Below are 23,734 nucleotides of genomic sequence, written 5' to 3'. Positions count from 1 at the left end.
CACCATCCACTTATTTGATGTAGTGCTGCTCTGGGTGTCTGCCCTTTCCTCTCTTCCTTACTTCCAGGGATGGCCCGAGTACTATGCGATGGGGGGGGGGGGAGTAAGGACAATTTTGACCAATTTGATTCGTTTGGCGTTACAGTTTGACCAACTAAATAGATATAAACAAACCAAATTAATGACCTTCACCCTCCTTGCCACCAGTCCATGAGCGAAGGGGGTCCAGGTCCAGTCACCTTGATTAATTACAGTATGGTACTTGATTTTGGCTTAGATTATTCCCCTGATAGGAAGGAAACTAGAGTATTTTGTATTTTGTCCTCTATATATACTGTATATACAGAAGGCACTCCTAGTATGCAAGTATATGGGCGGCAGAGGACGTCGCGTATTATGAATTCACGTACTCTGAATACATAAACCTATGGGAAAAATTACATATGGGCAGCACCCCCCTTCCTGGACAACCCAAGAGACTCTTTTCAGACCTAAGTATTGTACTGTACAGGGAAACTATCTATGACATATTACCTAAGATAAAGTAAACCAACAAGATTATGGCTTAACTAAACCAACAAGAATATGGCTGCTCACCTTAACCCAAGAAGACAACAGGCTTGATGGAGGTAAGAAGGGGATCCGAGGCAGGACGAGGCACCTAGCATGCATCTCTTGCATCACCCACCACACCACCTGACACACCATCTTCCTCACCACTCTCGTCACCAGCACTTTCGACACTTTCACTAGCTAATGCACTCACTTAGTTCATAAACCCTTCAAAATCTATTTCTGACACCTCAGACATCACATCATCCTCTTGATCCTCCTCAGGATGTGGCTCTTCTGATGTTGTAGGGAGTGATTCTTCACTTTCTTCAAGCCGCAGGTAACAGTTGATGAGGGTTTGCTTCCGTCTGTTTACTTCCTGGTTGTGCTTGTCTGTAAAGTAACGGAAGATTCTGTCCAGTAAGTCATCACCTCCTCCACTCACAACTGAGAGCATTCGATGTCCTTGAATTTTTCCTTGAATTTATCAAGGACACACAGTACCCGGGTGATCTCCATCATGGACAAATCTTTACTCTCCATCACTGGTGTTTCTGGCTTTTCTGCTGCGATCTTATGCTCTGCGTTGGCCTCGTCCACTCGCTGCACGACTTCCTGGGAATCCTGCTCCACTGCTGCCGAATGTAAGCCCCTGATCTCCTCCAGTGTGATGGCCTGAAACCCGGGCACAGTGTGTGGAATTGTGTGATTGGCTGCCTCGGCAGCAGCCAGGGACTGAAAGCTGCTTCCCCGTGCGATTTCACACAGGTGCGGTACGAGGAGGTGCCAAGCATGGTCAATTGTTGCAGCGATTGTATCTGCCCAAGAAGATAACAGGAAAGTGATGACATCTTTGAGGTTGAAAGACCACCAAAAAGCCATAACGGTCGTATCTGGAGTTGAAGCTGATGGTGCGAGTGAAGCGGGTGGAGCGGGTGGCAAGTCCAAACCATCCTTGACGTCCATGACATCACTCCCAACGGTGTTCAAGTCAAGAGTTGCCTGCAGTTCCTCAGAGTTGTCGGTCTTGCTGCGGAGGTGGTATAGCTGTTTCACTGTTGCAATTAACTCCTGGTCTAGCGGTTGGATGAGAGAGGTCGTTCTGGGTGGCAAAAAATGATCTTACATTCCTTGCCGAGGTCTGCTAGCCAGGTTGGATGACTTGGGGCATTGTCGAGGACAAGGAGCACCTTGAAGGGGATGCCAAGTTCCAGGGAATTAGCCTTGGTGTCAGAGACGAAGTGCCTCAGCAGCCACTCCGACATGATGCTGCTCGTCATCCAGCCGCTCGAGTTGCTGTACCAGTACACCCCGCTATCTTCCATGCAGTGAAGATTCTTGTAACAACTGGGGTGTGCAGCGGTATGAACCACAACAGGACGCATCTTGTGTGAGCCTGATAACTTCACAGCGAACATGAACGTTATCCTGCTCTTGTCCATTTTTCTCTCCCGGGCCTGGCGTTGATCCTTACTGGTATAAGAAAACTTCGGCATGGCCTTGTAGTATAGGGCCGTTTCATCAGTATTGTAAACTTGGTCCCTGCTGTAGCCACCCTCATCAATTATCCCCTTTAGGATGGCTGGATAGCCCCTGCCTGCATTTTCATCCACTGATCCACGCTCATTGGTGAAGCGAATGTGACGTAGCTCCTTCCTATTCAGGAATCACCATAGCCATCCCACGGAGGCTTTGAATGGTTTCTTGACACCAAGCTTCAGAGCAGGAGCTTTGTAGAAAATCTTGGCCTGGTCCCTGATGTTGTGTCCATTCAGTGGAACTCCTTCCTTCTCTTTCCTCAGGATGCATGTTGCCAGATACCGCTCCATGAGAATTATTGCCCGGTTGGTAAGCCTTCTTCTCCCATTAAGTGCCACTGTCCCATAGTCATAACAGTCTTCTTTATGGCCTCCCTGTTCTTCTATATTGTTTGTACCGTCGATTCCACCAAGCCGAGATCCTTCCCAATGGCGGTGTTAACCTTCCCACTCTCCTTTTTCTGAATGACTTCCATCTTCATGGTATGGGTGATGCACCTCTTCTTTCTTGAGGACGAGGCAGACATCCTGGCTCACGAAACAATAGTCTCAGAGTAGACGAGAACGTAGCTGGAACCGCGAGTGTTCACTCTGTGCGTATGTTTCCTCTGCTGGGCCTCTCTCACCAACCCTCCAAGAGGCGCATATGGGCATCATGTGATGAGTGCGCATCATCGACGTCACAAGGTGGGTGGAGCGTAGGCAACCATTATTGCTTCTTGGGGTGGCAAGGTCACGTACGCAGGATAACACCGGATTTGGGCCACTCTTCGCTGCCGTCAAGCTTACAATGAGTTCAATTCGCGTACTACAGTACCCTCGCGTCCAACACGGTAATATTGTCATGCACAGGTCCCGTGTTGGACCAAAAACGTGTTGGACAAACAACAGAGCTTCTGGGGAAAAATGAATTATGTCAGCAACCCTAGGAAAAGTCACCCTAAATACCTACCATACACCTTTACATATATTGGTACTACTGTAATTATAATAAATGGTGCAGTACTACGAATGATAACTAACCTTTTAGGATAGTGTTGGTGGGCTTGCTGGGAATGGAAGGTGGTATACGAGGCTGTAGGTAGTTCTACTGGGTCCCTGGAGGATGGCTGTTGGCGTCACTAGCAGGTAATGGCTGCTGCTCCTCCTCAACCTCCCTCATAAATCCTGCGAAATCACACTCAGAATCACTATCCTCATCCACATCCATGGAAAGTCCTGCTTCTGCCTGTCCTAGCACTCCGTAAGCCTTCACTGCTGCCAGGATCTTGTCTTGTTTTTTTATTATGGTCCTCATGCTGGCTTCATTTACGTCGCAGGTCTTGGTGATGTCCACTTTCCTCTCCCTTTTCTTCTTCCTCTCGATGATTTTTAGCTTGGTGGCCTGAGGGAGGTGCCGCCGCTTCTTGGGGTTCTCAGAAGGCTTCCTAGGCATTGTCAGCAGGATAAAATGCAGTTGCAAGGGCAGAAAATGCAGCGAGAAAAAAGCACCTACCAATGCGAATTATGCGACTGAGTGGCACTGTGGTGGGAGAAATTTAAACATCAGGTGAGAGCAGAAGCATTTTTGATTGGGCGACATCACAATCACGTCACGATAGCGGGTGGGGGAGGCAACTTGATCAGAAGTTTTGATTGGCTGTCAGCATCACAGGAACGTCCAGTATGACCGTGTTGGACAAGGGGTGATCGTGCTAGAGGCGAACTCTGCGGATTTCGCCCACTTCTCAGAGCTCCGTGCGTGTTATGCTAATGCACCCATGTTACAGTAATTAAATTGTATTAAATCGTATTAATTTTTTGCTCTCCGTGCTGGACGCGAATCATGCTGGACAAACGTGTGTTGGACGCGAAGGTACTGTAATAAAAAATACACTAAAATTAAAAGAAAAAAAAAAGGTCCTCACGTACAATGAGGTTCGCGTACTATGAATGCCTACAGTATATATATACACATACATATATACATATATATATATATATATATATATATATATATATATATATATATATATATATATATATAGTAAACCCTCATTATACGATGGGGTTCCATTCCTGAAAACCCCATCGTAAAGCAATCCATCGTATAGCAATCCCATTATAACATGGAGTCAATGGGGATACGTTCCCAGACATGCCTAAACTCTCACATACACACACCTTAGCACTCACATATATGAAATATCCTTATGTTTAAACATTTAAAGTAACACATTAATAGTGAATAAAGAGAAAAAAGCATGAAAACTACAGTATACAGTAGATCTTACCTTTACTGAAGCAAGCAACGGTTGTTTATGTGGTTCCTAGACAATTCGGCATGAAGTCGACAATTCGTCGTCATAATATGGACGTTCCCCGTCAGGACAATTCCCCGTCATTCTATAAACATACTTATTACTGATTAACTGATACTTTAATAACTAATTCTCAGGGGGATCTATCAAAGTCTATTTTCATTCAATACCATTGGCTTTGGATATCATTTGTAAGTTGCACTTTTAGACAATATTTAACTTGTTTCTACCTTGCTGTAGATGACTTTGAATTATGTTCTAGCATCACCTAAGGCTGTTTTCATTAATTTCCATTGGTACTACAACATCCTGGGTATATTTTAAAACGACTTTGAAGAGGTACAAGTACAGTACTAAAAAACTAGTGTACTTCCTAAATAAACTGATATGAAAATAAACGACGGGGAATCATCCTGACGACGAAAAGTCCCAATGGCGAATTGTGTTGTTATTGCTGTGATGGCGAATTGACTTGATGGCGAAATATCCCAAAACATTTATATAGACGTAACATGAAGATTATTTGTATAATTCCAAAGTATGTCTATCATTCACTTAAGGTAATTAGGCATTTCTATAAATGCCAGTGTCTCGTACGTAGCCTTATGCTAAGATGAAGGATCGATCATAAATCAGCTGATTCACATTTCAATATATTATTATTTTTCATTTAATGCCCATGATTTGATGCCATATTTTACATTTACTATCGTTTTCGTTTTCGTTTTTAAAGGCTCCAACATGCTTGCATGTGTCGGCCTTGGTCACCTAATGGCGGCTCTCCACGCTGCACGATCCATTGCAGCCTCCCTGTTCAGTCCCTTAACCCTAAGGTCACACTTAATGACCTCGTCCCATGTCTTTCTCGGTCTACCCCTCATAACCCCACCCCCAATATTAACACTTCTCACCTTCCTCACCCAATTATCATCCCCCATCCTCTCCACATGTCCAAACCACCTCAATCTACCTCTCCTCATCACAACACCAATACACTCCAGTCCCATCCTACCTCTCAACTCTTCCATTGTAAACAATAAACCACCATCACTTTTATAACTTACATAATTAAAAAACTAGTGTACATGCTAAATAAACTGATACGTAAATAAATGATGGGGAATCGTCCTGACGGCGAATTGTCCCTACTTGGCCTCACAGTCACAGGGACTCACAGCCTCACTTATCAATTTCAGAACTGCCTGGCTGGGCAGGGCTGGCTGGCTGGGCAGGGATAGCTAACGAGGCTGGACCGGTGGACAAGTGTGTGTGGTCTAATGTCGACAGTGTGAGGACATTTTTGTTGCGTTTGCACATTCGCTGTTCACTGAGCCGCGGATGATCCATTGTTGTTGCAAATCATTCCCATTGTATAGTGGGCATAGGGTACTAAAATTTTGACATTGTATAAGCGAAATATTGTACAATGAGGCATTGTATAATGGTTTACTGTATATATATATAAATATGTACACAGAATACAGTAATCCCCGTACTATCCGGAAGCCCACTTTCCGGACACCCCACTTACCAGACATTGTGGGCCTGGACCTTAGGAACCCAAAATGGCCAAAAAAAGAAAAAAATCCTAAAAAATCCGAAATTTTCCCACCCGTAATTTGAAATTGCCACGCGGCGCCAAACAGCTGGTTTACACCATGGCCCCTTCACCCCTTCCTTCCTCCCCCCTCCCCCTTCCCCTGTCAGGGTTGCCATAAGGTATTTTTCATTACCAAATGTGGGCCAATTTGGTAATGAGAAATTCGTTTGGTAATGAATCAGAATAATGCATTACCAAATGGATTTTTCACATGTATGAGGATACACAGGATGGAGATGGTGGATTGTTTGCTCTCTCTGAATAATCTCCTAGCCTACATAGTGTGAAAATAATCAACATGCTGTTAATTATAAGGAGAGTGATTACATGTATTTCCACTTGTATATATAATTAGTGATGAATAAATGGTAGTCTTACGAGTTTGGTAATGAAAGTTAAATTTAGTAATGAAAAGTGAGGAGTTTGGTAATGTGGCCGTTGCGATCTGGCAACCCTGTCTCCACGTCATCAACAGTTACTGTCTAACTTCGATGGTGAGTAGATGCTTATCGCAATGGAAGCCACACATGCTCGTTGTTTGTGAATAAACAGTGAATAAACTGCAATACCTCGCCACTAGACCACATGGGAATTTACAGTGTTGTGCATCATTAAGAAATTAGAACTTAGAGTGCAAAGGATCAACCGTGGAGTGCAAATTGGCGGTTGAAACTGGCATGATGCAGTTAGGAACAATATGCACTGTGAAACAATTATAACTCACAGTGCAATGAATTAAGTGCAGCACAACACTGGATTACTGTACGTGCTTCAAGAGCATTTTCACCACTGCCAAATCCTTAGAAAAGGCGGCCACAGAGGTGCTGTAAGTACCCTGGCTGAGGTACAGTCAATTCTAATTCCTCATTCTTTGGTTCCTTTTCATTTATTTCATGCTTTATGTCCATTATTGGTGTGAATAGGGTCTTAAATAGGTTTAAATAGGTGCTATATATGTCCGGTAGGGAGTTATTTAGGTGGCTTTCAAAGTCAGGCTGGGTTAGGGTCCTTAAGTACCAGTCCAAGAGCCAGGCACCCACTTTCCGAACGAGACCACTTTCCAGACATGCCTTTGGCTCTATTACATCGGATAGTAGAGGGATTACTATACAAATATATATATATATATATATATATATATATACTGTAAACCCTTATTATACGATGCCTCTTTGTATGATATTTTGCTTATACAATGTCAAAATTTTAGTACCCTATGCCCACTATACAATGGGAACGATTTGCAACAACGATGGATCATCCGCGGCTCAGTGAACAGCGAATGTGCAAACGCAACAAAAACGTCCTCACGCTGTCGGCATTAGACCACACACACTTGTCCACCGGTCCAGCCTCATTAGCTAGCCCTGCCCAGCCAGCCAGCCCTGCCCAGCCAGGCAGTTCTGACACTGATGAGTGAGGACTGTGAGTCCCTGTGACTGTGAGGCCGAGTAGGGACAATTCGCCGTCAGGACGATTCCCCATCATTTATTTACGTATCAGTTTATTTAGCATGTACACTAGTTTTTAAATTATGTAAGTTATAAAAGTGATGGTGGTTTATTGTTTATATAGTAAATGTAAAATATGGCATCAAATCATGGGCATTAAATGAAAAATAATAATATATTGAAATGTGAATCAGCTGATTTATGATCGATCCTTCATCTTAGCATAAGGCTACATACGAGACATTGGCATTTATATAAATGCCTAATTACCTTAAGTGAATGATCGACATACTTTGGAATTATACAAATAATCTTCATGTTACGTCTATATAAATGTTTCGGGATATTTCGCCATCAAGTCAATTCGCCATCACAACAATAACAACACAATTCGCCATCGGGACTTTTCATCATCAGGATGATTCCCCGTCGTTTATTGTCATATCAGTTTATTTAGGAAGTACAGTACACTAGTTTTTTAGTACTGTACTTGTACCTCTTCAAAGTCGTTTTAAAATATACCCAGGATGTTGTAGTACCAATGGAAATTAATGAAAACAGCCTTGGGTGATGCTAGAACATAATTCAAAGTCAACTACAGCAAGATAGAAACAAGTTAAATATTGTCTAAAAGTGCAACTTACAAATGATATCCAAAGCCAATGCGACTGAATGAAAATAGACTTTGATAGATCCCCCTGAGAATTAGTTATTAAAGTATCAGTTAATCAGTAATAAGTATATTTATAGAATGACGGGGAATTGTCCTGACGGGGAACGTCCATATTATGACGACAAATTGTCGACTTCATGGCGAATTGTCTAGGAACCATATAAACAACCGTTGCTTGCTTCAGTAAAGGTAAGATCTACGGTATACTGTAGTTTTCATGCTTTTTTCTCTTTATTCACTATTAATGTGTTACTTTAAATGTTTAAACATAAGGATATTTCATGTATGTGAGTGCTAAGGTGTGTGTATGTGAGAGTTTAGGCACGTCTGGGAACGTATCCCCATTGACTCCATGTTATAATGGGATTGCTATACGATGGATTGCTTTACGATGGGGTTTTCAGGAATGGAACCCTATCGTATAATGAGGGTTTACTGTATATATATATGTATATATATACAGTGCTTGTCAGAAATATCGAGCGCCCTGCGTCCATTCTACGAAACAAACCTTTCAGCACTGAAAAAACATATAAATAATGCATTTTATTTACCTTTAGTGCTTCGTAGGGTATCCTTTACGCTTCATCACGTACCTGAGACATCTTGGAAGTGAAAGGGCGAGGTTCCTGAGGTGCTGGAGGGGTATTTTGTTCCAGGAGTCACGAATGGCTGCTTCCAGCTTAGGCAGAGAGCTCACGTCCTTCCCTTGGAGATTCTTCTTTACGAGGTACCAGAGGTTTTCTATCCGGTTGAGGTCTGGGCTATTGCCTGGCCAGTCTTTTATGAATGATACCTCGCAGTCACGATGCCAATTGGTGACCGATTTGGCTTTACGATCAGGTGCACCGTCCTGCTGAAACACTCATGCACCTGTAAGCTCAAAGGACTCAGGTAAATGATCACAAAGAAGCTCCAGACAAATGTCCTGATTCCCTCTGCAGTTCTTGGGAAGCACAACAAGCTTCCCCAAACCTTTACCAGAGAAACAAGCCCATACCATGTGTGACTCAAGGTGTTTAACTGTACTTTCCACGTATAGCGGGGGTCAAGCAGGTTACTACCTTTGCGCCAGTACACCCGTGCTCCTCGATTACAGGTAACACTAAACGTTGCCTCATCAGACCACAACACTGACAACCATTGCTCCTCACCCCAGTTAAGGTATTTGTTAGCAAAGGCAAGCCTACGAAGTCACTCAACGTGTAAGAAGAGGCCTTCTCACAAGCCTGTGACTTGTGTAACCAAGTTCATGGACTCTTCAAGACACTGTGCGCACAGAAACCTCACCAAACACTTCCGGGTTGCTCTCCTTTATTTTCCTTGCACTCACACGTGGATTAGACTCCACTGCACGTTTTAAAACATTAACAGACCTCGGGAAAGTTTTCCTGGGCCTACCAGACCGCGGTTTCTTTGTGGGAACATCACCATTGTTTTCCACTCAAAAACGGGCGCACCACCTACACACTGTCGATTGAGCCACACCAAATTCACTAATTTCCTTCGTGGGGTGGCCTGCCTCCTTTAGAGCAATGATCTGGGATATGATTTCACTCGACAGTTCACGGGTAGGTGCCATAACAAAGTGGCGAAAGCCAAAACACTGCGGGACACTAGTAAAAAATGGCGCAATGAGAGGGAAACGCGGCGGAATTCTTCTCTCTCATGCAGCCCGTAGGCAACTGAGGCGGGAACCAACCAGCGCGCAGTAAGGCCTCAAGCTCCTGTGACGTCATGCTAGTGCCCCAAACATCTGGCTCAATTTTTAGTGCCAAAAACGGGTGATTCTTATTTGGCCATAAGTATTGCGCGCCCTGTCATAGGCGCTTGATACTTCTGACGAGCACTGTATATATGTGTGTGTGTGTGTGTGTATATATATATATATATATATATATATATATATATATATATACATACAGTACCCTTGCGTCCAACACGCGTTAGTCCAGCATGATTCACGTCCAGCACGGAGAGCAAATAATTAGTATTATTTAATATGATTTAATTACTGCAACACGAGTGTGTTAGCATAACACGCACAGAGCTCCGAGAAGTGGGCGAAATCCGCAGAGTTCACCTCTAGCACAATCACCCCCGGTCCAACACGGTCATACTGGACATTCCCATGATGATGATGGCCAATGAAAACTTCTGATCAAGTAGCCTTCCCCGCCCGCTATCATGACGTGATCGTGATGCCGCCCAATTAAAAACGCTTCTGCTGTCACGTGATCTTTTGTTTAAATTTCTCCCGCCACAGCACCACTCAGTCACATAATTCGCATTGGAAGGATCACTTTCCACAGTCACGAGACGGGGCTCTGGCAACAGTGTGAGAAGCATGCCCTTTGCCGAGGATTATAGAGTGCTAGGACAGGCAGAAGCAGGACCTTCCATGGCTGTGGACAAAGATAGTGATTCTGAGTGTGATTTCGAAGGATTTATGAGGGAGGTTGAGGAGGAGCAGCAGCCGTTACCCGCTAGTGACGCCAGCAGCCATCCTCAGGGGACCCAGTAGGACTACCTACAGCCTTGGATACCACCTTCCGTTCCCAGCAAGCCCACCAACACTATCCTAAAAGGTTAGTTATCATTCATAGCACAGTACCATTTATTATAATTACAACAGTACCAATATATGTATAGGTACTGTATATGGTAGGTATTTAGGGTGACTTTTCCTAGGGATGCTGACATAATTCATTTTTCCCCATAAGCTCTATTGTTAGTCCAACACGTTTTTGGTCCAACACGTGACCCATGCATGACAATATTACCGTGTTGGACACGAGGGTAATATATATATATATATATATATATATATATATATATATATACCATATATATAAAAACATAAATATATATATACTGTATAAATATATACATAATATATATATATATATATATATATATATATATATATATAAAAACATATATATATATATATATATATATATATATATATATATATATATAAAATCATATATATATATATATATATATATATATATATATATACAGTAATCCCTCCACTATCTGATGTAATAGAGCCAAGGGCATGTCCGGAAAGTGGTCCCGTCCGGAGAGTTGGCCTCTGACTGCTGGACTGGCACTTATGACCCTAACTGGTACTTATGACCCTAACCCAGCCTAACTTTGAAAGCCACCTAAATAACTCCCTACCGGACATGCATAGCACTTACTTAAACCTATTTAAGACCCTGTTCACACCAATAATGGACATAAAGCATGAAATAAGTGAAAAGGAACCAGAGAATGAGGAATTAGAAGTGGGTAGGTAAAATACTTAGGCCTAGCAGTGTACAGGGTACTGTACTTACAGCACGTCTGTGGCCGCCTCCTCTAACTCTCTAAGGCTCTGGTAGTCGTGAAAATGCTCTTGAAGCATGTACAGTAATCCAGTGTTGTGCTACTCTTAATTCTTTGCACTGTGAGTTATAACTGTTTAACACTGCACATTCTTCTTAATTGAACCACGACAGTTTCAACCGCCAGTTTCAACCGTCACTTTGCACTCCTCACTCAGTCCACACTTAATCCTTTGCACTCTAAATTCTAATTTCTTAACGCTGCACAACACTGTAAATTTCCATGTGGTCTAGTGGCGAGGTAGTGCAGTTTATTCACTGTTTATTCATAAAAAATGAGAACGTGCAGCATCCATTACGATGGACGTCTACCCTGAACGAAAGTTAGGCAGTAACTGGGGACAGGGTTGCCAGATCTGAACTTGGCCACATTACCAAACTCCTCAATTTTCATTACAAAATTTAACTTTTCATTACCAAATTCTTAAAGGAAGCATTTATTCTTCACTAATTATATGTAAAAATGGAAATAATCACTCTCCTTATAATCAGCAGCATGTTTATTTTTGCACTATGTATGCTAGCAGATTAATCAAAGAAAGCAGAAACTCCAGTAGTCCACCTACTCCATTCTCTACATCTTCATACATGTGAAAAATCTGTTTGGTAATGGATCATGCTGATTCACTACCAAACAAATTTTTCAATACCAAATTGGCCCACATTTGGTAATGAAAACCACCAAATGGCAACCGTGACTGGGGAGGAGGGAAGGGGGAGGAAGGATGGGGTGAAGGGACCATGATGTAAACAGCTGTTTGGAGCCGCACGGCAATTTCAAATTACGGGTGGGAAAAAATTCTGATTTTGGAGGGATTTTTTTCTTTTTTTGGCCATTTTTGGGTTCCGAAGGTCCAGGCCCACAACGTCTGGTAAGTGGGGAGTCCAGAAAGTGGGCATCCGGAAAGTACAGGGATTACTGTATATATATATACTGTATACACACTCAACCCCCTGCTATCGCGCGTTCAGCTATCACGTTTATCTGCTATCACGCACACATCAAATGCACAACCATACATGCTATCACACACCCCAAGAGCGCTATCACGCGTTGAGTTTGAAGACAGGCTAAGTGAAACTTATTCACACGGCACTTCATACGAGGTTTGCAGAGGATATAAAGGTTAATCAGAACTGTAACGTGGTAAAATTCCCAATTATACCACGGGCATTTGGAATACATCTGAACGGATTCCTGCCGAGGACACGACGGGCAAAACAGTGACCAAAACCCATTCGGCTCAAAAGAATATATCATACTACAGCATTGAAATTTAGCCTAACACTGAATACTTATTAATATTGTATTTTAGAATAAATATCAATCGTTTTGAAACCCTTATAAAGAGTTAATATTTCTTATGCCGAAAAAACTGTGATGTCGATACAGTAACCACGTGTTTACAACTGAGACGGGGCTCTGACGACCGTGTGAGGAACGTGTGTGATAGCGTGCAAGTTTTGTTCCACTTAAATGTTCCTCAGCCATTCCTGATATAAGGTACTATGTGATACCCCCTTTAGCTGTGGACACTAAAGAAATGGAGACAGCCAAAGAGATCTGGCAGCAACTAAGCCACTCCCAAGCCTCGGAACCCATCAAACCACCCAAGCCGTAATCCTTATAAAAGTTTGATGGCCTATTATGTTGTTTATTTATTCATTATACTGTTATTAATATAATAATGCTTTATTTCATGTTAGAGGAGAGACTGGCAGGAAATCGTAGGCATAAAGTGGTTAAAAGTTACAAAACTGGGCCACCGAAAAACCAATTAGAAATTCTCCCATTGATTGTTCAGTTCAGCTATCGCGTATTCAGCTATCACGCGCGTTTCCTGTGACCAATTAGGCGCGATAGCAGGAGGCTGAGTGTGTGTATATATATATATATATATATATATATATATATATATATACAGTACATCCCCACAGTACGCGAGTTCTGAGTATGCAATCCCCCTTGTACGCAAGGACCTATTTTTTTTTTTTTTTTAGTGTATTTTTTATTAGTATGCGAACTGAACTCCTTGTAAGTGAGACAGGCAGCGAAGAGTGGCCCATATCCGGGGTTACCCCGAGTATGTGACATTGCCCCCCAAAAAAGCGATAACGGTTACTTAAGCTCCGCCCAACTTGTGACGTCGATGCTGCTCACTCATCACATGATGCCCATATGCGCCACTTGGAAGGTGGTAAAGCGAGAGTCCCAGAAGAGGAAACACACGCGCACAGAGGGTACACTCACTGTTCCAGGTACGTCCCCGTGTACTCTGAGGCAATTTTTTTGTGAGCCAGGATGTCTACCCCCTCCTCCAGGAAGAAGAAGCACACCACCCATGCCATGAAGATGCAAGTCATTAGGAAGAAGGAGAGTGGGCAGGGTAACACGGCGATTGGCAAGGAACTAGGCTTGGCAGAATCATCTGTGCAAACTATATGGGCTAACAGGGAGGCCATAAAGAAGACTGTGAAGATATACTGAGACAGCGGCGTTGGATGGGAGAAGCAGGCTGACCAACCAGGCTATAATTCTTATGGAGTGGTACCTGGCTACATTTATCCTGAGGAAGGAGAAGGAAAGAATTCCAATGAACAGACGCTACATCAGGGACCAGGCCAAGATTTTCTACAATGCTGCAGCTCTGAAGCTTGCTGTTAAGAAACCATTTAAAGCCTCCGGGGGATGGCTTTGCCGCTTTCTGAAGAGGAAGGAGCTACGTCACATTCGCCTCACAGGGGAGCGTGCATCAACAGATGAAATGGCAGCCAGGGATTATCCAGCCATCCTAAAGGGGATAATCGACGAAGGTGGCTACAGCAGGGACCAAATTTATAACACTGATGAAACAGCTCTATACTACAAGGCTATGCCGAAGTCTACTTATATCAGTAAGCACCAACGCCAGGCCTGGGGCAGTAAAATCGACAAGAGCAGGATAACAGTCGTGTTTGCCGTGAACTTATCAGGCTCACACAAGATGCGTCCTGTTACAGTGCATACTGCAGAACACCCCAGATGTTACAAGTAGTGTACCTATATACCGGAAAAGTAGCAACATAGGGGGTACTGGATACTCAGCTGATGGCCGCCATTTTCCTGACACATTCACGCGCCGCCTGACTGACTCACGCACAGGCATTCCGTTGGTTCATGTTCTTTTGTTGCTGAGAGTGGGCATGATGCCGGGCTGTTCTGCCTATGGGTGTGCCAATCGACTGGAGAAAGGCTTTAAAGTGTTCACATTTCCATCTGATCCAGAAAGAAGAAAATTATGGAGAAATAAAGTCAGTCGTCTGGGGTGGGAACCAACTTCTAAATCAGTCTTATGTGGGGTATGGTATGCTTAATGAATGTTTTCATGTAATTTGCTGAGAGCTTGTTCCTCTCTGCCGTAGAAATAAAAGAAGTCAGTGTAAGAGGGAACCACTAAATTAGATAAGAGTATCAGGACGGGTTAATCACTGAGAATGAATTTGCGTAAGAAGCAATGATTCACAAATTCACGTTTTTTTCATACTATGTTGATATTACTGTAGTTGTCTATGGTTATTTATGCATAACTTGCATATTTATTATTATACTTACATGGAAAAAAGTATTATTCACAAAATAATAGTGCACTCTTCATACCAAGGTAGCCTACCTTTATACTATCTTACCTTTATACTATCCTACTACAATACATATGAACAGTAGCATACAATCGTATGCTATTGTTCATATGTGTATGATGTTTGCCTTTCGTGTGTTTATTATCATGTCTCGTGTTTTTACGTGTATTCTTACGTACATTATCCGTACAGAATCTTCTGATGTGTATTCTACATGTACTCCTATTATTTCGTGTGTTGTGACAATATGTGGAATGTGTGTATTTACCTATTTGTATTTACCTATTTGTAGTATACAGGAATTGAGCAATGCTCGTGTTGTCCTGTCTCCATATCCACATTTATCAAGTCTACCTTTACACACATGAATGTTTTTCTCATGCACCACCTCTTTGTCTAAGTCGTTCCAAATATTTAAGAATATACCTAATTGTGATATATACGGAATGTACTATGCTCGTGGGTTTCCGTCGCTGTTTCTCAATAAGTCGAATTTAACTTTAAACTCGTTTATGTTTTTAGACTGGACGATCTCTTTGTCCAGGCTATTCCATAAGTCTATACTTCTGTAAGGAAAGCTATATTTCTTGATATCCTTCAAGCAGCTTGACTTTTTCAATTTCATTCCATGTCCTCTTGTTGCTCTCTTATCCCATACAAACAGATCTTCTTTGTCAATTTTATCTACTCCCACCATGGTCCTGAACACCGCAATCATGTCTCCCCTCTTTCTCCTTTCCTCTAACGAAGGCAAATCCAGTTTTTCCAGCCTCTCTCTGTATGACAGGTCTGTCAGACTGGGGACCATCTTGGTTGCTGTTCTTTGTATTCTCTCAATCTTGTTTATATCTTTCTTTTTGTGTGGGGACCACACTACCGCTGCATATTCTAACCTGGGGCGGATCATGGCCACTATCAATTTTTCATCATTTCCTCATCCATATAATGAAATGCTACTCTTATGTTAGTCAAGAGTTTATAAGTCTCTCCAACTATCTTGTTAATGTGCTTTTCTGGTGACAAACTATCTTGGACCAGCACTCCCAAATCTTTCTCTTCTCTCCTTTTTGTGATTAATTCATTACCCAAAAAATAATTTAGTGATGGTCTCCTGGTACTTTTACCCATTTCCAATATTTTACATTTCTTTACATTAAATTTCATTTCCCACGTCCGGCTCCAATTGTGTATCCTATCCAAATCCTCCTGCAGTATTTTACAATCCTCCTCAACCTCTATCTTCCTCAAGATCTTTACATCATCAGCAAACAGACTCGCATAACTGTTCACTCCATCTACCATATCATTTACATAAATCAGGAACATTACTGGCGCCAACACTGAGCCTTGAGGGACTCCACTTGTTACTTCCCTCCATCCAGACATCTTTTCCTTTATTACTGTCCTCATTTGTCTGTCTCTCAAAAAGTCTCTCATCCATTCCAGAAGTTTCCCCTTTAGTCCTCCTATATATTCTAGTTTCCACATTAGTCTCTTATGAGGTACCTTGTCAAAGGCCTTCTCTAAGTCTAAGTACACACAATCCACCCAACCATCTCTCTCCTGTACCACATCAATCGCTCTTGAGTAAAAGCTCAACAAGTTTGAAACACATGACCTTCCACTTCTGAATCCAAACTGACATTCAGCCAAAATATTCATCTCTTCCAGATATTTTATCCATCTGTCCCTCAGGATTCTCTCACACAATTTTGCGACCATGCTGGTTAGAGACACTGGTCTATAATTCAGGGGTTCTTCCCTGTTTCCTCCCTTGTAAATTGGTACCACATTTGCCCTCTTCCATTCTTTTGGCACTTTCCCCTCTTCCAGTGAGCATACAATTAAGCTGTGAATTTTATCCGCCAGTTCTTCTCTGCATTCCTTCAGTACCCAATTAGAAATTCCATCAGGTCCTGGGGCTTTCCTTACATCTTGAGTTTCCAGTAATTTATACACTTCCTGCACCTCCACTTTTATATCTTTCATCACCGGAACATTTCTAATCACTCCCTCCCCTTCCACAAGCTCCTTTTCTTTAGTGAAAACTGACTGGAAACGTTTGTTCATTATTTCTACTTGCATTGCCGCATCATTAAAGACCTCTCCATCTACTTTCAGCTTGGTGATTCCTTCCTTTTGTTTCAGTTTGCCATTAACAAATCTATAAAACAGTTTGGGTTCATCCTTGCATTTGTCAATTATACCTTTTTCAAAATTCCTTTCTTCTTCCCTACGTATTCTTGTGTATTCGTTTCTTGTTCTTTTATATTCTTCCTTTGTTCTGTCGTTACCTCTCTTTCTCCAATTGTTCCGCCTTATCTCTCTCTTTTTGGCTATCATACACCTTCTATTAAACCACTCCTTTTTCCTGTTTTCTTTCCCTCTTACTCTTGGTACAAATTTTTCCACTCCCCAAATTATAGAGGTCTAGAAAGATATCCACTTCCTCTGTATCTCTCTTGTTTCTCTGAATTTTCTCCAATCCGCATTTTCAAAAAAGTTTCTCAATCCTGTAAAATTTGCTTTCCCAAAGTTGTATCTTCCCTGTCTATGAAGCTCGTCTCTTGGCTCGGCGTTTCCTATTAACATCTGGAACTCAATGACCACGTGATCACTTTTTCCCAAAGGACAGAGATATTCCAATGATTCTATTACATCAGGTTCTTTGGTGAACAGTAAATCTAACCTTGCTGGTGTGTCCTCACCTCGAAACCGTGTCTCTTCTTTGACCCACTGCGTCATCACATTATTCATTATTATATTTAATAACATAGTACCCCACGAATCCTCGCCGCCTCCCGAGTACCATTCCTCCCAGTTCACCTCTTTACAATTAAAGTCACCCACCAAAATTATATTATTGCTTTTCTCAATTATTTTTTGCAAGTAGCTAGCCATATCTGACAACATCTCATGGTATTCGTCATCCTTCCATGCTCTCGTCTTTGGGGGAACATACAGTACCGCCATATCCCTCTTAACATTCTCTCCAGTTTCTAATTTCATATATATCACTTCAGCCCTGCCTTCTCCCATTTCCACAGTATCTACATTTATGTTGTTCTTCACTGCTATCATCACTCCTCCTCCCTTTTTTTCTTTTCTGTCTTTTCTCCACAGTTTGTATTTACCATCTCCCAAATGAACATCAATATCTTCTCTTAATTTGGTCTCTACAAAGCACATGACATCAGGTTCATGTTCTCTCAAGAAATCATTAATTTCGATCCTTGTCGATATGAAACCATCAACATTAGTATATATCACCTTCAAATTATTTTTGACATTATTAATACCCTCTTCTCTCCTACTCTCTGTCCGTACCACTTCCTCAACTTCTGATCTTTCACAACCATCCCCCTAATTTCCTTCACTTCTATTTCCTTAAATACCATTTCCTTACTTTCATATCCAATACTCTCCAAAAAAAAGTATTACGTTCTTCCTCTGTCCTCTTATCATTTTTTTCCTTTACTTCTTCCTTTAATGATTTTAAAGCTTCTCTTTCTTCTTCATTCAGATCTTTTCTTATTATAATATTTTCCATCCCCGCCTCTTTGCTTAATTTCCAGGTCACTTTAAGTATCTCATTTATTACACTTTCTGATGTAAACTTGACTCTCATTGGTCTTGTTTCCCCTTTCTTATAAGGCCCTATCCTCCTTACTTCCTCAATTTCTTTTACCCACTTGTTTCCTTCGGGGTCAATCTTGCCTAATATTCCTCTCACCATGTTCGTGTCTCTCTCGAGTCTTGCGAACCTAACCTTTTCTTCCTCTTCCCTGTTTCCAAATACTATCACACATCTGTTCCTTTCTACAGTTTCTCTCACTATTTTCTCTTTTTTTCTTCAGTATTTTCACTACATTTTCTTCCATTTCTTTCTTGTTCATTTCCCTTTCTTCCTGGATGATCTCTCTTAAGCTGACCACTTCTTTCTGTTCTTCCTCTACGTGTGCCCACTTTGCCTTGTGTTCTTCTAGTACATTACTCACCTTCTCCGTTTTATTAGTACTCTCTTCAAGTTTCCTCCTCAGTTCAACATTTTCCCGCTTCAAATTCTTAATCTCTTCATTGGCTGATTCGTTGGACTGGATTAGACTCTGTATGGTGGTTTCCGTATTTCCTGACACATCCTTTATCACTAGATTCTCTACTTTTTTTTCGAGTTCACTAATCCTCATAATTAATGTTTTCACTAGGTCCATGACATTAGTATTAGCATCAAATCCTTGAAATTCCATTCCCTCATTGTTTACATTTTCGGCCATCTTTAACGTACCGATCAAGTACCTAAACAGCTGTTACCAATAAGCCACAAACATTCATGTATACTATTGCCAACAAATCTTTACATTTTTGGTAGTCTACCAACTTTCATTATTTTAAATTTAAAGAAAGACCCTAGGAGACAGGACAGACAAAATTCCTGAAACTACTCAAGGTCAGGAGCGATGCCTGGGACGTCCTCCCTCTCCGGCTGTTCGTGTGTGTGTGTGTGTGTGTGTGTTCTTACCTAATACTTACCTAATTGTATCTTTACAGGAATGAGTCAAGCTCGTAATGTCCCGTGTCTTAAACCATATTTATCGTACATATCCTTAAATTTGTGAATTGTTTTGGCACACACTATTTCATTCGGTAGTGCATTCCAATGATCAATTGCTCTGTTCGGGAAACTGAATTTCCTTACGTCTTTATCACCTCTCTTCTTATGCAGTTTTTTGCAGTGTCCTCTTGCTGATGCTTCTCCATATGTTAAGTAATCATTTATGTCTATTTTTCCTTCCCTGATATGCACTTATATAGCATTATCATGCCACCTCTTTTCCTTCTCTCCTGTAGTGTTGGTAGATTCAGTTTAATTAGTCTTTCTTCGTAGCTTAGGTCCCTTAAGCTTGGTATCCATCTTGTAGTGGCCCTTTGAACTTTTTCAATCTTGTATATATGCTTTTTGAGATGAGGACTCCAGACTACTGATGCATATTCCAGGGTTGGTCTAATGAATGATGTTATTATCCTTCTTAGCATGTCTTCATTTATGTATGTGAATGCTATTCTCATATTTGCAAGCAGTGTATACATGTTCCGTACCTTCTCGCTGATGTGGTCAGCCGGAGATAATCTGTTATTGATAATCACACCTAGGTCTTTCTCTCTTTCTGATGTGTATAGGGTTTTATTTCCTAACTTATAATCCCAATCAGGTCTTTTTCCACTTTTACCAAACTTGATTACATGACACTTGTCCACATTGAATTCCATTTGCCATGTACTACTCCATTCATGAAGTTTATTTAATTCTTCTTGTAGCTCTTTACAAGAGTCTGTGTTAGTAATTCTCCTTTGTATTTTTGCATCATCTGCAAACATATTCAGATAGCTCTCATTTTCAGTGTTACTGTTTATATCATTTATATACACTAAAAACATGATTGGTGCCAGCACTGAACCCTGTGGTACTCCACTAGTCACTTCTTTCCATGATGAGTAGTTTCCTCTTAGTACTGTCCTCATTTCTCTTTTTATGAGAAAGTCTTGCATCAAACAAAACAGTTTGCCTCGAATTCCTCCTTGATGGTACAGTTTCCATAAAAGTCTTTGGTGTGGTACTGTGTCAAAACCTTGCTTCAAATCTAAATAGATACTGTCCACCCACCATTCCCTTTCCTGTATTGTGTTTGTTACTCTGTCATAGTAGCTCAACAGATTAGTAACACATGATTTTCCTTTTCTGAAACCAAACTTTCTGTTATCATACTGTGTTCTTCGAGATGATTTACCCAAGCTTTTCTTATAAGTTTTTCTAATACCTTCCTTACAACACTGGTCAGTGATACTGGTCGGTAGTTGAGTGGATTTTGTCTATTTCCTTTCTTGAATAAGGGGACAATATTTGCTTTTTTCCAAATATCAGGTAGTGTACCTTGACTCAAGGATTTCTTAAAAATTAAAAATAATGGTTTACTTAACTCCTTAGCACATTCTCGTAATACCCAACATGAAATTTCATCAGGACCAATTGCTTTTCCTCTGTCTAATCTACTTAACTCCTCCTGTATTACTTTTTCTGCTATTTGTATCTCTGGTAGTATGTGTGGACATGCGTGTTCCACATAGTCCCTCTCAAAATTTTTTTCTTCTGTAAAAACTAATTGGAAATTCTTATTTAGTGCTTCACAAATATCTTTCTCTTGTGTATAAGTGATTCCCTCGTCTGTAATGGATTGTGTTATATCTTTTACTTTGGTTTTGCTTCTCATATAGTTGTAAAACAGCTTTGGTTTATCACTACTTTTATTTATTATATCCTCTTCAAACTGTTTTTGGGCTTCCCTCTTTATTCTTGTATAGTCGTTTCTTGCCTGTTTGTAATTATTATACGCCCTCTCACTATTGTCTCTTCTGTATCTATTCCACAACAAATCTCTTCTTTCTTTTGATTTTTTACATTCTGTATTGAACCATTTCTGTATCTTCTTATCTGCTTTTTTGTGCTGTGGGATGTACTTCTGGACTCCTATTTCATAAAATTCACAAAATTTTTTATATACAGCATTTAAATCTTGTCCTCTAAGCTCATTTTCCCAATCAACTTCTAAGAAATACTTCTTTAGGTCTTCATAATTTCCCTTTTTATAGTTTAGGCTCTTTTTGTAACTGTCATTGCTGTTTACTATGTCATATGCTATCCTGAAGTTATAATTTAGTACTGCATGATCGCTTTTGCCGAGTGGAGGGTGATATATTAAACTGTCAATATAATTTTCTTGCCTAGTAAATATTAGATCTAGCACTGAAGGTACATCAAGTCCTCTTTTTCTGGTGGTTTCCCTCACATGTTGCGTTAGGAAAAACTCTTGTACGAGATCCAGGAGCTTTTGGTCCCAACAGCTTTCTTGGCTATTTATATCTAGAGTATTCCAATTTATATTTGTATTGAAGTCCCCAGTTAGTATAATTCTTTCCGATTTCTCTTCCATTTTATGTAGCAATGATCTTATACTCTGAATTGTACTCTCTGCCAGGTCCTCATGTTCATCTCTTTCCCATGTGTTTGATCTGGGTGGCATGTACAAATTGGCTACAATTACTTTACCTTCAGATGTGTCGATCTCTACTGCAATCAGTTCTACTTGTGATGGTATATCTAGTTTTATTTCCTTGACTTTTAGAGTTTTCTTAGTTAATATTATAATTCCTCCTCCTTTGTTTAATTTGTCTCTTCTCCATATATTGTAATCCTCTAAGTTTAGTATGTCATTGGATATCCTTGGTGTTAATTTTGTTTCAGTTAGGCATATTATTTGTGGTTCATTTTCTCTGACATAATCATTCATCTCTAGTAATTTAGATACCATTCCATCCACATTTAGTACATCAACTTTATCATCTTGTTTATATACTTGTCATGACATGGTTCTACTACCTTCCTCCTTTTTCTTCCATCCTGTTTGTGTACCACTTTCGTACCTGCAATCCTATTTTCATTCATTCATTTCATTCATTGCCAGACGCCATGTATCCCAGACAGGGTGGCCAAGGGCTTAGAGTTGTTTTACAGGGAGGGGCACTAATCCTCCACCAACCCCACTTGACGTAGGGATGCCAACAGCATCTGGTGTTCCCAGGCGGTCACCCATCCAAGTACTAACCAGACCCAACGTTGCTTAACTTCGCTGATCGAACGGGAAGCGGTGTACTCAACGTGGCATAATCCTATTACTTTGTATAAAAAATTTCTTCTTCTCCTCTTCTGATCTTCCCTCATTTTTTGTTTTTGCTTCCTCCCTCTTCTCTTTCAGTAATTCCAGTTCCTCTTGTGTTAGGCATCTTTTTATCCATACATTTTTGAACTCCTCTTTTTCCATAATATTCTTTGCATTTTTTAGTATCTCTTCCACAGTGTTTACACTCTGGAAAGTCACCTTTAGAGGTCTTGTCTTGCTTTTCTCGTATTTCCCTCCTTTTGTGTTTCTCTATGTCTTTACTACAGATTTCCTCTGATACTTCTTTCAGTCAGCTCATTACATTTGCCATCTCCTTTTTGTCTCTTGTGATCTTGTTTTGAACTTCTTCCTTTTCTATACTAGTGATTACTATTGATTTGTTTATCTCTACTGAATCTCTGACTAACTTTGGATTGTTTTGTATTATTCTTTTCACTTCCTTTTTAATGCTTTTTTCCTCCACCCTTGTTTCTAAGTCTTTCTTTACCTTCACCATTTCAGCATACGTGGTTTCTACATCATTTTTGTAGCTTTGCACAGCTTCATTCACCTGTGTTATCTTCTCTTCAATATGTGTGTGTGTGTGTGTGTGTGTGTGTGTGTGTGTGTGTGTGTGTTTGTGTGTGTGTGTGTGTGTGTGTGTGTGTGTGTGTGTGTGTGTGTGTGTGTGTGTGTGTGTGTACTTACCTATTTACCTATTTGTGGTATACAGGAATTGAGCAATGCTCGTGTTGTCCTGTCTCCAAGTCCACATTTATCAAGTCTACCTTTACACACATGAATGTTTTTCTCATGCATCAGCTCTTCGTCTAAGTTGTTCCAAATATTTGTGTATTTACCTAATATACCTAATTGTGATATACACGGAATGTGC

The 23,734-nt window shown here is 40.9% G+C and overlaps 1 protein-coding gene and 1 pseudogene across 1 annotated transcript in view; both read right to left on the bottom strand.

The window, feature by feature from the left end:
• Nucleotides 1-23,734, bottom strand: part of LOC145393437 (cyclin-dependent kinase 9-like) — a 398,106-nt gene that overhangs the window by 144,150 nt on the left and 230,222 nt on the right. The window lies entirely within an intron of this gene.
• Nucleotides 22,739-22,855, bottom strand: LOC145393588 (5S ribosomal RNA; annotated as a pseudogene).

The sequence above is a fragment of the Coenobita brevimanus genome, chromosome 24, assembly GCF_032717465.1.
Source record: "Coenobita brevimanus isolate Jiangsu-jjx chromosome 24, ASM3271746v2, whole genome shotgun sequence".
NCBI classification, from domain to species: domain Eukaryota; kingdom Metazoa; phylum Arthropoda; class Malacostraca; order Decapoda; family Coenobitidae; genus Coenobita; species Coenobita brevimanus.
This window is presented reverse-complemented; position numbering and strand designations above follow the sequence as displayed.